Source organism: Enhydra lutris, unplaced genomic scaffold (genome assembly GCF_002288905.1).
Source record: "Enhydra lutris kenyoni isolate GAN:26980312 unplaced genomic scaffold, ASM228890v2 scaffoldscaffold3, whole genome shotgun sequence".
Taxonomy (NCBI): Eukaryota; Metazoa; Chordata; class Mammalia; order Carnivora; family Mustelidae; genus Enhydra; species Enhydra lutris.
Genome location: NW_019154087.1, coordinates 48,016,649 through 48,033,343, shown reverse-complemented (window position 1 = coordinate 48,033,343; position 16,695 = coordinate 48,016,649). Strand labels below are relative to the sequence as shown.

The 16,695-nt window shown below is 35.2% G+C and overlaps 1 pseudogene; it reads left to right on the top strand.

Moving 5' to 3' along the window:
• Positions 1–11,466: 11,466 nt before the first annotated feature.
• Positions 11,467–11,894, top strand: LOC111156419 (annotated as a pseudogene).
• The last annotated feature ends 4,801 nt before the right edge of the window (positions 11,895–16,695 follow it).

Sequence of the window (16,695 nt, the reverse complement as noted above, 5' to 3'; positions counted from 1 at the left end):
ACACACACACACACACACACACACACACACACACACACACACACACACACCTACAATCAAAACTAGATTGACCTTCACTTTTCTAAAAGATAAGATGCAGATCAAAGCTGTTTTTTTTTTTTTAAACACTGAAGAGATCACATAGAGATTTATAGAAATGAATTAGTTCTAATTAGTTCTTCCCTCTATAGATTTTATTGTTAAAGGGATACTTTTTATAAGGGAAGTATGCAACTTCCATTGCTAAAACAGAATAAACATGCTGTTTATACTTTGTTAAATATATAATGTCTTATAACTAGTAATAATGACAAAGTTGAGGGAAATTCAAGTTGATTTTGAGTCAGTTTCAGAGCATGGCAGAGAAATTAAATGACCGTTGTTTTTGTTTGAATCTTGGTAATAGCCAGAATGTTAGGCTGCTCCTTCTCCTATACTCTTACTTACCAAATGATTATGATAGATGTTATTATAGAAAAGTGTTAATGGAATTAGTAAGAAGATCACTATCACTATACCAAAGGGCTAGAAGACTGGACTTGAACTCTGTAATTGGGTGAGTTTCTTCTCTTGTTTTCCCTATCAATATTGATTTGAATAATCACTTAATTTCTTTATACCAATATCCTCATCAGCAAAATAGGAACTTACACTAAATGATCACTGAAGTCCCCTCTCATCTAAGATTCCATAATGCCATAAATGGCATTGGTCTTCTTTTTTTTTTAATAATTTTAAATATTTTATTTGTTTGTTTATTATTATTATTTTTTTAATTTTATTTTTTATAAACATATAATATATTTTTATCCCCAGGGGTACAGGTCTGTGAATCGCCAGGTTTACACACTTCACAGCACTCACCATAGCACATACCCTCCCCAATGTCCATAACCCCACCCCCCTCTCCCCACCCCCCTCCCCCCATCAACCCTCAGTTTGTTTTGTGAGATTAAGAGTCACTTATGGTTTGTCTCCCTCCCAATCCCATCTTGTTTCATTTACTCTTCTACGAGACTGTTTTATACAAAAAAGTAAGAAGGAGAAAATGGTTGTTATAGACAGTTTTGTTTTGTTTTGTTTTGTGTTCTTCTTAACTATGCCATCAGACCAAACATTACTATCTATAAAACTGGAAGATAAAAATAGGTTAGATGCCCACAAATACCTACATGACCTGGGTCAGATGTCATGAGAACAAACATGCACAACTATTCCGTATAATAATACAAGTTACATATACAATTTCCTACAAAGTTTTGGGAAACGATTTCCTCAAATCAAAGCAGTAAGAATGCAGATGTCAGAAACTACAGCCTGTGGACCAAATCCATCCTGTCAGCTAATTTTGTAAATAAAGATTTATTGGAACATGGCACACTCGTGCTTTTGTATATTGTCTATGGCAGCTTTCCTGCTACAATGGCAGAGTTAAGTAGTTAAAACAGAAGCCATATGTCCTCCAAAGCTGAAATATTCACTGTGCGGTTCTTCACAAAAATGTTTGTTGATCCCTATTGTAATTATGAGAAACTTTCCTATATTTATTGGACTTAAAATTAGTCACCTCAACCAGACTGTTTATATAACAATGAAAGAAAAAAATTTGTAAGCATTAAACTATAGAATTTAAGGTTCTAGGTACTCTTTTGTTTCAAGAGAAGAAACAGAAAGAAATTAAAGAATGATTTTGACTGAAGAGAACTGATATGTGTTTGTAATTAATTTCTCAAGATGAGTTAACTATTATATTTAGGTTTTCTCATATATTTATAGCTAAATATTTAAAAACTGGAAACATCAAAGTTACTACATTTGGAATACAATATCTATGCAAGGGGCGTGATATGAAAATTTGGAGCCCCTTTAAAAAAACACACTAATCCTAAGGAAAACGTGGAATTTGAGGGCCTGGACTTCTTCAATATCACTGACATTAATAAAATTCATTGTCATGGTTGTAGATGTATATACATCAGCAATATACATCAGCAATATAAGACTTTCTACACTGCAATACACTTTGCATATGCCTTACTGTGATTAGAACAGTATTGTTTGATTTCTCAGCCATAGATTACTCATTCTGAAGCAGCTAGCAGAATCTTTAAATGGAACCAGAAAAATATTGAATCAATGGAGAAAAGACTGTTTTTCTTTTTTTTTTTTTCTTCCTTGTTGTTAAGCCCTTCTATCCAACACCAGAAATAGCAAATTACAAGGAGATAGAGTTTAATCTTGCTAGGAATTTCTTCAACATGGATGTCATTTTTGTTCTTTGAGATATAAGGTAGGTAATGTTTCATCTCTTGATGTTCTACGAATCCTGTGATTTAATAAAAATGGTCACCGCTGAGTAACGGATACAAACCTGCTCCATTGCCATGGGATTAGGACATGGTATTTAAGAGCATAGAAGAGTGGACTGCATCTATGTTTTTTCACCAACTGGCAGCTATGGGGAGATCTCTGGGGTCATCTAGCCGTAGTCCCAAATGCCCACTGCCATGGGAAGTGATCTGTGATGCGAGATGACTGATTTCCTGAGAGCCTGCTCTGAAGGGAGAAGGGCAGTAAAAGAGGGATTCAAAGGAAGAAAAAGAAAGATGAGGAGTGGAAGGAGCAGTATTGAGCTCTACAAGTAGAGAGGAACTAAAGGAAGGTTACAATTTTTAGTTACGGTCTCCATGTAAAAATACTCTTGATTGGAGTGGTCAGAGGAAATGGTGATAAATCAACAGGAAAATCAACAGGAAAAAGAAAGAAAGAAATTGATGGATTTTGTGAGATGATGTAAGGCTCATTTTGGTATCCAATTACCACCGGAATTCTACTATGGCTAAGCTTCTTGACTCAGCTCTAACCTTTTATTCTTTGGCCTTGTTTCTAGTCATGTGCTCTGCTTATCAGCCTCTCATGTTAAACTTTTGTAACTGTGGAGATCCCCTAATCCGATTCCCCTTTTGCTGGCTACGTTGGGTCAACATAGTCTCTGTGATGGTGAACATTTAGTACCTCATTTTCTTTAGGTCTCATCCCCTTCTCTACTAATAACAGTCAAGTTACTTGGAGATTGATGTCCTGAATCTCATGCTCTTTTGCCTTTGAATCTGCTACTTACCCATGAATTTCTCTGATTTTGATTCTGCCCAATCACCCAGATTCTGCCATCCTGCCTACACGTGTTTTGCTTTTGCTGCCATCTACTGGGAAACCAACTACTTTATCTCAGGCCCTTGCTGGAAACTCTTGAGCTCACCAGACAATGCCTTTTATCACCTAGAGCTGGGTTCGGCCCAGGACCTGACCTACCCAAGCTGGTAGAACTGATCCCCTATCTAAGTTGTCTAATGAAGCTGCAAATACCCAGGGGAAAGAATGCTAGAAATCATTGAAGTGGAAATGGCAGCATAAATGAGAAGGTAAATTTGTTTCCACTTTCTGTTAATTTGATTTAAAGTGTAATTTTCCATGTGTGTCTTTTGCCACATCCCCAAAGACCTGCCTATCTTGGTTACAGAAAGTTTGCTAATGTTAGGCTGATATTGGTGAAGAGGCCAGTTTCTATACAGAGTCCGTATAAAGGAAGCAAATGAACATTGGCATTTCGACTGGGCAGACTTGATATTTAACTGTGGAACCACCATTAATAAGCAGTGTAACTGAGAAAAAGTTATGTAACCAATTCTGAGTCTCAGTTCCTTCTCTTTAATATTGTGGCAATACTACTATCAACCTAGTAAAATTTGTGAAAAATAAGAAAAGAATTCATGTAAAGTGCTTATCTCTGTGCCAGGTACAATAGACCTCACTAATATGTGGGATCATAGATGGCACCGTTCCACACATATCAAAGACAGAATGCATGGGCTCAAATTATTATATGGCAGAATGAAAACACTCCCTTTCTCCTTTCCTAAAACATAGTTCAAGTCTATGACATCATTTTCATTTTTATCTTTCTTTCTTGCCTAAAAGAATTCTTTGTCCACACAGGATAATTCATATATGTCATTGCCTAACTGGACACCTGCCAAAGGAAGAAATGGAATCTAAAATGAAAGCAAAAGGAGCTCTGGAGTTCTCTAATGCAGAGGGAATAATCATGTATTTTTTGTAGCCATTCATATGCAATTTAAGGGAACTTGCATTTCAGTGATTTATACTGTATCTCCCGGTTTGGATTTTAAGATTTAAAGAACCATGTGTAAATCATCAGAAGAGACACGGCTGATCAGGTTGAAAGAAGCTATTTTGTAAGAGAAGCTCATTAATGGACTCTTAACCCAACAACATTTGTCAGCAATGTTGTTCTTTCTCTATCTTTGGCAAGCATACTGCTAATTGTGCATGAGAAATAGAATATACCTACGATTGAAAAAGAAATTCCTGCATATTTAATTGGTGTCTGGTACTCTTTTCTGATCTATGCCTCATAAAAGTTCCTGTTGAACATTTGCCAACTTGGACCATGACCAACTTCATGTAAAGTAAATTCATTTACTCTTGCAATCCCAATATATTAATAAAACTGGTCAACAGAAATGGCAAAGTGGTTAAGTCCTACCCTGATGGTTTGGACTCAGAATTTAGTGGCAATTGTTCTTCTGAATGTAAACAGGTTGAATAAAGTTTAAAGGCTGCAAAATTAAGAAAAAAAAACTTTGCATGTTGAGGTTTGTGTTTACCTTGAAACCTGAAATTTTCAAAATATATTCACCCAATTATCTTTAGAGCAGTTGAAGAAATAATGATGATAGTCCATACTCTTCCAGCAAGAACAAGAGTTAACAGAATTTATTACTGTGCAGTAAGGAAAGGGAGAAGAACCTTGATGACCAATTCTTAAAAATTCCTTTGTCCTCAATATTCTATCAAATGCTCCAATTCCAATGCCTTAGTCTGCACAGGCTGCCATCATGAAATAGCATAGACTGGCTGGCTTAAATAACAGATATTTATTTCTCACATCTTTGGAGGCTGGGAAGTCCAAGATCAAGGTGCTAGCTAATTTGATCACTGTGGTGAGAGCCCTGTCCTTGGCTTGCAGATGGTCTCTTTCACACTGTGTCTTCCTGTGGGGAATAGAGGAAGAGGGAATTCTTTTGTGTCTTTTCAAATAAGGGCATTAATCCTATCAAATTAGAGCCTCATCTTGATGACCTCATTTAACATTAATTACCTCCCATGGGTCCTATCTCCAAATATAATCACATTGAGGTTAGGGATTTCAACATACAAATTTTGGGGTGCACAATTTGATCCATATCACTCAATTTGTGATAGTCTAAAATGATCATGAATTTGTGTAAGTTCCATTAATAGGTGAGAAATTGTCAGAGCACTAACTACTCAAGCCTAAATCTTATAATCTCAGTGTCTAAAGAACACCATCTTTACCTACTGTTGTTAATAACTGACTTTGTGGTTGTTATTAGTAGGAAAATCAACCAAGTACATTTTAACAATGTTATAAGCTTAGTTATTCATCCAGATAGTTAGATACCAAACTGCTAATCTCATCCTGTATATCACCGTATCTCTTCCTCTTCCCTTTTTGATTCTTAGTACAACTCCTCCTATTGTTAAGTGAATAGTACATTTTCTGCTTCAAAGGGAAAGAAATATAAAAGGTCCTCAAACTATTTTATTTGTTTTTAGTAGTAAATTGCTTGTGTGTGACTTACTATCAATTATCTTCCCTTAAGGAATGTCCGAAGTGCTGCTCTAGTTGCCTGGGATTATTACCTCAAAGATGCTTGTTGGTGATTATGACTCCTTATCAGGGTGGCACTCATCACTCAGTGCCAGGGTAGTGGTTTTACATCAACATCATTTGCAACTATGGACAGAACCTTCTTTGTTTCTGTTTAAATATTATATCAATCTTGTCTTGACTGTGCATTGGAACGAGGTTTAGCATAAAGATGGAGGGGGTTCAAATGCAATCTGAAAATAATACTGGCAAATAGCTTTGGGACTTATTGTTTAAAGTTAACATACCTTTATTTAAGATATTGAATTAAACCTACAAAAAGCCATCTTATAAAACTGGGAGGTAAAAAAAAAATTAAAAAGGTCAAATATATTTGCATCTGTTAGAAAGTCTGAACCATAACATTTTATAAATATTTATCTCTTTGACTCAATTTCATCTTTTAAATGAAACTTCTTTTAGAAATACATTGCTTATCCTGGCCCCAATAAAATCCACCCCTAGAATGAGAGTAGAAGAGTTTCTTCCACTATAAGCTGTATATATCTCTCAGCAGAAGCCTGTGAAAGTAATAAACATATCTCTGTTGTGAAGAGTCACTGCTTATGGTGTGGGCAGAGATTTGGCGGTTGGAGGTTATTGAGAAAGTAAAAAAAATCCCAAGATACTTTCAGGTATAAGTGCATGAGAAATGGTTTCATGATATTTTGTGAATGGGGTCCTTAAGTCTCCTCTTACTAAGCACTGAACATAAGGAATTAATAGACATCATTAAATCACACCAAAACTTTCTTAAAGTAGAAAGCTCTATGTTAAGGGGGTAAATGTGTTTTGAAGGGTAGAAACTAAGCTAAGTGCATGAAATCTAATTTTTTCAACTTTCCTAATGATAAACATTTTCTCTTAATGGTACAATGTGGTAAAAAAAAATAACACTACCTATGGTAAGAAATAAACCATGAATTCACAGAAATATGAAGTCTTTATCTGCTTGATGAAGAACTTATAGAAAAGAATTTTCAAAATTAGATTATTTTCAAATAGCTTACTAAATTCAACTTTTAACTTAATTTAGTTAAGCAATGTAATAAAGTACAAAATATAAAAAAAATAACTTTTTGGAGGTTTGCTGAATAATAGATGGAATTACGGTAGACAGATAAATGTGGAAAACTTGGCCAAGATCCTATTGGCACTTTAGGCTCATTAAAAACATTTAAAAGAATGTCCATGAGTTAAAAAAAAATGGTAAAATCATCGATTTGACCTCTTGCTTAGTGGGAGTGTGAAAATTGGATCTTGGAGGCAACAGATGAGAATGGGATTGATTTAGGTCTTTGAAGTAAAATAATATCTCCAGACAGTCATGCCATGGAAGCCACAAAGCAGAAAGTGAACTCAATAAAACACTGGATAAGAATATATATTATGTGAAGAATCTAGAAAAGTTAATAGCGGAATATTTCAGCCATGTCTCATAGACAAGGACCTACCATCTGGAGAACAAGATGATACAAACGTAGATGCCAAGAAAAAATTTAAAAGGAAATAGAGAAGATAAAAACATTTCTGGGCCTATCCAGTAGGCAGAGACTCAATCATGGAAAATAGCAAGTTGTTTAAAAATGATTAAAACTTTTATTGCAAAATGTCAAACACCACCCATTAATAAATTATGGCTAATTAAAAAAAGTGTTTCTATGGAAAATAAATTGGCCCTTTTGTATTATATGTCTGACATTATGTTTACATTATCAATGTGTTTACTATAATATTTTAAATTTAATACCTAGTATTTGAATCCTTAATGTTGTGTAAAGCTGCCATAATGTTCTCTCTCCCTTTAATATGGAGTAGCTGCATTTAAATGGAAAGCTGTAGCACATTTAAAAAGAAACTGAAGGTGGTCAGATCTGAATGAATAAACCCAACCAGATCACTTACGTATAGGTTTACTAAAGCTGTGTTTTCCCTGTTGTTGCTGGACTAATATAATTTGTCATGGTAGCAGGGAGGTCTCTAAGACTTTCACATTCCTTTCTAATGAGTTAAATTTCTACCCTGTAGCAATATCAGATGTCTTTTAAATCAAGCAAGGAGAAGCTGTATGCTAGAGGAAATGACCTGGGAGCCTTGAGTTTATCATGGGTTTAGCTCTTTTTTCCTTTTATAACTACACTGGGAGCAGTTAGTGATGCTACCATTGTGTTTGATCTAAAATTCTTGAATCAGGGCGCCTGGGTATCTCAGTGGGTTAAAGCCTCTGCCTTCGGCTCAGGTCATGATCTCAGGGTCCTGGGATCCAGGCCCGCATCAGGCTTTCTGCTCAGCGAGGAGCCTGCTTCCCACCCCCTCTCTCTCTGTCTGCCTCTCTGAATACTTGTGATCTCTGTCTGTTAGATAAGTAAATAAATCTTAAAAAAATAAAATAAAATAAAATAATTGAATCAAGAAACTAAGATCAGTTTGAAAATAACTTATTTAAAAACCTAGAGTATTACAATATTGATGCTCGTAAGAGTCTTAAATATGTCATTAAGGTTACTTGAAAATTCCTCAAGTTGGTTAACTGGTTAACCTAGAGAAGCTTAATGTTCTACCCCTAAATGTCTTTTGTTTGAATCTTTACTTCTGAAACACAGTCCAATTTGTGCAAATTAACTTTTTATTATTTATAGTTTTTTCTTGAAATGATTTTGTCTCATGTAAAAAAAAAAATGTAATTTACTCCTACTAGTTTGTGAATTGTTTGACCATCTTACATATACAATTTTCTTCCTTACAAAACAAAATGATAAATTTTGTATTGGTGTCTATTATATTAGGCCTTGGCTATGTAGTATGCCATACTAAGATCATACAGTGACAGAGAAGAAAAGGTAAAAAAAAAAAAAAAAGGGAAAAACAAATGAGCATGAGACTCAAAGATATTTATCTCTGTAAATAAGCCAGTATCCAGTAAGCCCACAAGAGCCAAAAATCAAATAACAAGCTTGATTATTATTTCCCCCTCAGTCTCAATCGAATCAACATTGGCCAGTTGACTGAAGTAGACACAATGGCAAGCCACAGTCAACAGTCTGTTTGGCTCCGTGAAGAATCATCATCTCTGGTTCAGACCATATCCGCTGGCTTATATGACTCAGTCCTACTTCACTTACTTCAGTAAGTGTTTCTCTAATTAAGGCTAGACAAGATAGTTCATCCAAATAAGATAATGGTACAAATATTCTTTCTCTCCTCCTACACAGTACTTTTTATTGTCTTTGCTAGACTTTATGCACAATAAATTTTGTATCTCTAGCATTCATTTTTTATTAATATTTACAGATCCTTATTTAGTTTTACTTGGAATAACATTAGGCATTACTGCAAGTTTGCATTCTGAGGTAGATCTTTCATACATAAGAACTCTAATTTAAAGTGTCAGGATTGTAGTCATTAAAACTGTTTACCAATATTCTGTTCTCTCATTCCTCGGGCACCTGGAAGCATTGTGCTCCTTCACTTCCATAGATGTTGTCATGTAATTTGCTTTGGCCAGTGAAACACGAGCAGAAGTGAACCTTCTTACTTGCCCATGGAAATGTTATGAACCAGTCTGTCCTTCATCATGTTCCCTTTTCTCTCTGCCTCCATGAATGTGTCCCATAAGCATGGGTCTTACAGTGAAGGCAATAGGTGCAGAGCAGACAGAGAACATGAATGAAATTAAATTTATTATTTTTTAATCCACTGTGATTTAGGGGTTAAAGCTATGGAACCTGGCTGCACTGACTGACAGACTGGAAGAACTACCAAAGTTTGAAGTCTATTTCCAGATTAAGAGAATATTTAGATTTTGAAAAATATGATAATATGAACAGATTTTTCTAGTATATGTAAACTGGATCTTCCTCATAGAGTAATTCTAGAAACAATACCTTCCATATTGACTTGTTTATGACTAGATATAGGTTCAGCCATGTGAAATAGCCTGTATTTGACCTGTTTTTAATGTAAAAACGGCAATTTCATACAGTTTACCTAATAAATGTCCTGATGATACTATATTGTTTTGTGTATCTAAGGGAACTACACATTGTGTCTTAGTAAATTGATTGCTGAATAGAAATAAGATTACTCACATCTAGTATTTGCTTAGAATGTAATCTTATTTCATTAATGCCTTATGTTTAGGACATTAAAAAGTTAGGCCAAATAACACAGTGTTATTAACAAACATTTGTCTTTTGCAGACATGATCTAATGCATTTTTTAAAGTTTTTGTTTTTTAACATGTTAACCGTTGCTTGTTTTAGGACACATTCTTGAGGTCATAGACTACATTTATCACACTTAAAATGCTATGACACAGGCTATTTTGTTGGTTTTGAAGCTTTTGCCAATGAAAAATCAGATAACTAATTAGCCAATATGGCTTATTTGTTAAACTTACCCACTAAGAGAGCTTTCAAAAAGATTAACATGTATTTTTCATCCTCAGAGAGGGAATATTTCTATTAAAAGACAACACACATGAAATATTTGACTATTACTCAGATTTTTAATTACTGAAATATTATTCCATTAGGGAAAACCCAAATCCACTACACTGTAATAAATTTCAAGAGGAATATTAAAAAATGTTTCACTAATTTTACTCCTATTTGGTTTCATAAGTGTACCAAATTAAAGTCAAATTTGAGGTTCTAGTTCCACATGCTTTAGAAAAATGTGACTTTCTGGTTTCAAGAAATGAAGTTCAAGAATGATAAAACTTTAGAATTTCCAGATGTAACTTCTCATAAAGCTCTTTGGATATCAAATGCATTTACCAAACATTTTGATGAGTTGTGTGTAAATGAATCAGTAACATAAGGATTAAATTTCTCCAAAAGTACATGAGAGCCTAAAAAATTAGGAAAAATAGTGCCTTGGCAGAATTCAGTTGGGTCTTGTCAAATCCAAAGAGTTTCAAAACTATGTTTTGAAGGTTTTCTGAAACTGAAAACTCACTATTTTTGATAATCTTTTGTTACAAATCCAAACTGAATATTGTTTCCAAGTTCTATTGGTAGTAAACAAATTGAAAGTGATTAAGACCATGACCACAAATTCACTTACATAAATAATTTATTATAGCATTAATAGTTTCATCACATAATTTTTCTATAAATAATGTTCCCTAGAGTTCTAAAAATTAAAACTAGAGGAAAGTGATCAGAAGGTACAAATATCCAGTTAAAAGACAAATAAGTATTAGGGATGTAATGTATCACATGATGACTATAGTTTACACTGCTGTATGACATATATGAAAATTACTAAGGGGGAGATCCTAAGAGTTCTCACCACAAGGGAAATTTGTTTCTTTTTTCTTTTCTTTTCATTGAATCTATATAAAATGATGAATGCTAATTTAACTTATTAAGGTAAGTATTTCATAACATATGTAAGTCAAACCATTGTGCTGTACACCTTAGACTTATGCAGCAATGTTTGCCAATTATTTCTCAATAAAACTGGAAAAATATGAAAAAAACCCTGAATTTTAGTAAATAATAAAAGTAAAAATAAAAAAAATAATCTGGCTCCCCCGGTTCTCGAATTTTCTGTTATCAGTAATATTTTCACAGTGCTCTGAGGCCAAAATAAATCCTTAAGTTTTGTTTATTAAGTAGCTAGGTCTATACAACATAATAAGTTGCACTATTCCAAAAATTTAGGATCTTTTTCTGTGGTATGACACTGAAAATCTTGGTGTTGTCATGGGCCGCTGCCCTGCCCAGTACTAACCATATTGCATGAACAAGCCGTAGCCAAAAAGTCTCCCTTGGGAGAGGTGTCCCTGATGCCAAGATCTGCATCTTTAATCTGGGGTAGAAGAAGGCAAAAGTCGATTGAGTTCTCTCTCTGTGGCCACATGGCGTCAGATGAATATAAGCATCTCTCCTCTGAAGCCCTGGAGGCTTCCTTATTTGTGCCAGCATATACATGGTGAAAAGAGGTGGCAAAGATGGTTTTCACATCCATGTGCAGCTCCATCCCTTCCACAGCATCCCTATCAACAGAATGTTGTCCTGTAAGGTATGTGGTGCGCCTTTGGAAAGCCCCAGAACACAGTAACCAGGATCCACATTGGCCAAGTCATCATGTCCACCCCTACCAAGCTGCAGAACAAGGAGCATGTGATTGAGACCCTACACAGGGCCAAGTTCTAGTTCCCTGGCCACCAGAAGATCCACATTTCCAAGGAGCGGGGCTTTGCTAAGTTTAATGATGACAAATTTGGAAGATGTGGTGGCTAAAAAGCAGCTTACCCAGATGGCAGTGGGGTCAAATACATCACTAATTATGGCCCTCTGGGCATATGGTGAGTGCTGAACTCATGAGAAATTCAGCACTGCCCCCTCCCTATTCATGCCCCACCTATAAATCCTACTTCTTGTCTTAAATAAATAAATAAATTAAAAGAATGTAGTAGTCATATGCAAAACCACTACATGGTTTTATATTAATTAATTTATTTATATTAATACACAATATTAAAAATAATATTTTATTTCATTCTTAAATACTATAATCACTTATTAACAAGTTATATGTGTCCAGTTGGATACCACAAAACTTTTCAATTCCTGAAATCTTGTTGACATTGCCATCTCAATTCTTGTTGCAATTTTCTGACAGTATTCGATTTTTGTTACAGAAAAAAAATGGAAAACCCAGGTTCATAAAGATATAACACCGCCTAGAGGAATATAACATGACCTAACATTGAAACTGTGAACTGCCTTGACCTAGTAGTTCAAATGGTGTCCAAGAGATGTTGAGTGTGTCTACATTTTGGGGGGGGGGGGATTTAAAATATCCATGTCATCTCCACAACTTTGGTATGACACTCCAGGGTGCTTAGGATACAGTTTGGGAGTTGGGGGTTTTAAGAATTCTCTTAAATTTATCTTACAACCGTTTTAGGATTTTGAATAGCAACTTATTTATAATGAAGCAAGTATTGCCAGCAATGAAATCTAATATTAAGAAAAACTAACTAGTCTTATTGAACCTTAATAGCAGTACTTTATAATGTATTATAAGATATTCTTATATTTAACAAATAGTTTTAACAAATTAAGAAAATAATATAGTCATTGGGACTTAGTTTTTTCATAACAAAATAATAAACTTTACTTTGAAGGACTGTTAACTAAAAATTCAATAGAGGGGGTGCCTGGGTGGCTCAGTCATAAAGTGTCTGCCTTCAGCTCAGGTCATGATCCCAGAGTCCTGGGATCAAGCCCACATCAGGCTCCCTGCTCTGCGGGGGGAGCCTCTTCTCCCTCTCCTACTCCCCTGCTTGGGTTCCTGCTCTCACTATCTCTCTTTCTCTCTCTTTATGTCAAATAGATAAATAAAATCTGTAAAAAATTTTTTCAATAGAATTTTTTGGGTTTTTTGAAAAATTTTTAAAAGATTTTATTTATTTATTTGACAGAGAGAGACATCACAAGTAAGCAGAGAAGTAGGCAGAGAAAGAGAGAGAAGCAAGCTCCCTGCTGAGCAAAGAACCGGATGCGGGGCTCCATTCCAGGACCATGAGACCATGACCTGAGTCGAAGGCAGAGGCTTAACCCACTGAGCCACCAGGGCACCCCTAGAATTTTTTGTTTTTTTAAAACTGAAGATATAGGTATTAATATTTGTGTTAGAAAGGAATTTCACGATATGATTTTTTAAAAGGGAGAGTTGATTTAACATTATTTTATTAAACTCCAAACAGTTTATCATTATAGCATAGAACATAATATGTTAGGGAAAAAAAATGAAGTAAGATTTGTTCATCTTGGTGTTGTATACATGAATTATGTCTAAAAACAAACAAACAAACAAACAAACAAAACACACACAAAAAAAACTCTGATTTTGCGATTGGAGGAATTTACAAAGAAGTCTCTAAGAAAATTTAAATACCAAACAAGTGTTACCTTTAAAGTCAGGTTATAATGACTTTTCAGATAAGGTATATAGATACTTTTTAGTCAGAATTCAAATCTTTGTCCCAAATCTTTAATTAATGGAAGTCGTGTGAATATGTCCATAATAAACAAATACTTACAAGACTGTAGAGTCCATATAAGCAAGTTTTGCATGAATGTAGGATAGCTGTCCAATTAATACAAATATTTATTGCAAGCCCATTATGTACTGGCATATTTCCAGGTACTCAGGATACAACAGTACACAAAACAAAGGGGATCACTGCCCTCATAAAGCTTTCATTTTAATGGAGACAGAGAAAAAATATGGTAAATAAGTAAAATATTAGAATGTTAGTAATACATGCTAAAGAAGATAAAATAAGTTAGTGGAAGGTGATAAGATATGTTGGGAGGACTGAAAATCTAGAAAATTTAAAAGTCCTCCTCCTCTGGGGAGGATTAAAAATTTATGAAGGGCCTTACTGAGAATGTGAGGAAAGAACCACAAGACATAAGAAAGCAAGCCCTATGAAAATCCACAGGAAGAACATTCCAGGAAGAAGAAAAACCAAGTTCCTTTTTGGAAATGAGCCTTTGATGCAAAGATCAGCATACTTGAAATAGAGTGAACAAGAGAGAGAATAGTAGAAGAAAAATCAGAGGTAGCAAGGAGCAAGACCACAGTGGGGCTGTAGTAATTTGGACTTTTGCTCATATGAGAAATCTCTGGAGGGCTTTGAGATAAGTATTTATGTGATTCAACACAGGTTTCAAAAGTATTGTTTTGGCTGCCGTAGTGAGAATAGAATGCAGAGGACAATAAAGAAAGAAGGGACCACCAGAGAGGTTATAGACATAAGACAAAAGATGAGGGTGCTTTGGACTAGGATTGCAATAATGGAATTCATTAGAAGTAGAGATTCTATTTTTATTTTATTCATTTTATTTTGTTAAAGATTTTTTTTCTTTATTTGACAGAGAGAGACCACAAGTAGGCAGAGCAGCAGGCAGAGAGGGCGAAGCAGAGCAGAGAGCCAGATGTGGGGCTTGATCCCAGGACCCTGAAGGCAGAGGTTTAACCCACTGAGTCACCCAGGTGCCGCTATTTTTATTTTAAAGGTACAGTACAGGTGTACCACCCAATATGGCCAAATGCAGTCATTCAAATTTAATACTTTTTTTAGATTTATTTATTTATTTGAGAAGGGGGGAGGGAGGAGCAGAGTAAGAGGGAAAGGAAGAGAATCTCAAATAGATTCCCTGCTGAGCACAGAGCCCAACAAAGGGCTTGATCTTAGGACCCTGAGATCATGACCTGAGCTGAAACCAAGAATTGGATTCTTAACTGACTGAGCCACGCAGGTACCCTTCAAATTTAACATCTAAAATTTAACTACTAAAAGTGAATTAAACTAAAAATTCCATTCCTCAGTTATGTGAACCACATTTCAAGGGCTCAATAGCTTCACAAATTTGTGATACCATATTGGACAACACAGATGTAGATCCTTTCCATTGATATAGAAAATTCTATTAGACAGTGCTGATAGAACTAACAGGCTTTGCTGACAAATTTGAAATGGTATATGAGAGAAAGACAGTAATCAAGGATGATTTTTGGCCTGAATGACTAGAAGAATTGAATATACTGATCTAGGAAAATCATGAGAAAAGCAGACTTGGAGGACATGCCAGGAGCTCAGCTTTAGAAATGTGAAATTTGAGATGTTTATTAGACATGAAATGGAGGTCTCCAGTAGACAGTTGGATATGGGAGACCAGGTTGAAGAGAGAAGTTTAGGCTGGAGAGCACAAGCAAGTTTTACTTTATGCCGGCACCCTTCTGAATACTTGCCTAACTCATCCAGTGTTTACAACAACCTGATGAGCTAGTCATAATCACCCTCATTTTATAGATGAAGAAATTAAGGCACAGAGAAACATGCCCTTTGTTGGTAAGTTGAAAGAACAAGATTCTGAGCTGGGACAAACTGTCTCCTCCACAAAAGCTAGTTGGCAAAATAAAGCTGAATGAAACGAAGAAGTGAAGAGAGCTGAATAAAGGGAGAGGAAAGGAGAGAATGATATTGACTCTTTCCGCGTTCCTTTGGATTCTGCGAGCTAACCCAAAGATCATTACTACCCAACTGTATGAGGCAATAAAGTCTCCTTTTGGGGCGCTTGAGTGGCTCAGTTGTTAAGCATCTGCCTTCGGCTTAGGTCATGATCCCAGGGTCCTGGGATCAAGCCACGCATTGGGCTCCCTGCTGGGCAAAAAGCCCGTTTCTCCCTCTCCCACTCCACCACTCCCCCCTGCTTGTGCTCCTTCTCTCGCTGTCTCTGTCAAGTAAATAAATAAAATCTTAAAATAAAATAAAATAAAAGTCTCTTTTTGATCAAGGCATTGCAATCTAAAAAGTTATATTATTATATTAATAATTGCCTAGCATGTGAAATAGTTTCTACTACCTGATACAGAACCAAATACTCTTTTGTGACCTTATAATATTGTACACATATGTTGTACACACTCTGTTTGGGAACTTATTGGGTAACAGTAACATTCTCTCTCTTTTCCCTACTAGATAGTGAGTTTCTTGACAACAAGGATGGTACACTGCAGATTGTTTGCTCAACACCCAGGATAGTGGTAGATTATATTCTGTCAACTTTGTAGTTTTTAAAATGTCTAAAAAGGAACATAATGTAGGACAATAATACATATTTGACTTTAAAGAATCAGGGGAAGGTCGAATTGAAAATTTTTTTAAATTTTTCCTATTGTGTTATCTATTTCTGTGTAACACATAATCCCCAAACTTAATAGCTTTATACAGTAAACATTTATTATCTCACAGTTCTGTTCTATAGAAATTTAAAAGCAAGGAATGTTAGAAGCCATTTTTGAAGCAGCTTACCATAGTTTATTTTCTAGCCTTTGATGTTTTTATTCTCTTTACATGCAATTCCCCTGCATGAATTAAAGCAGTGTCTAAAACCAAGTTCTCATTACCTAAA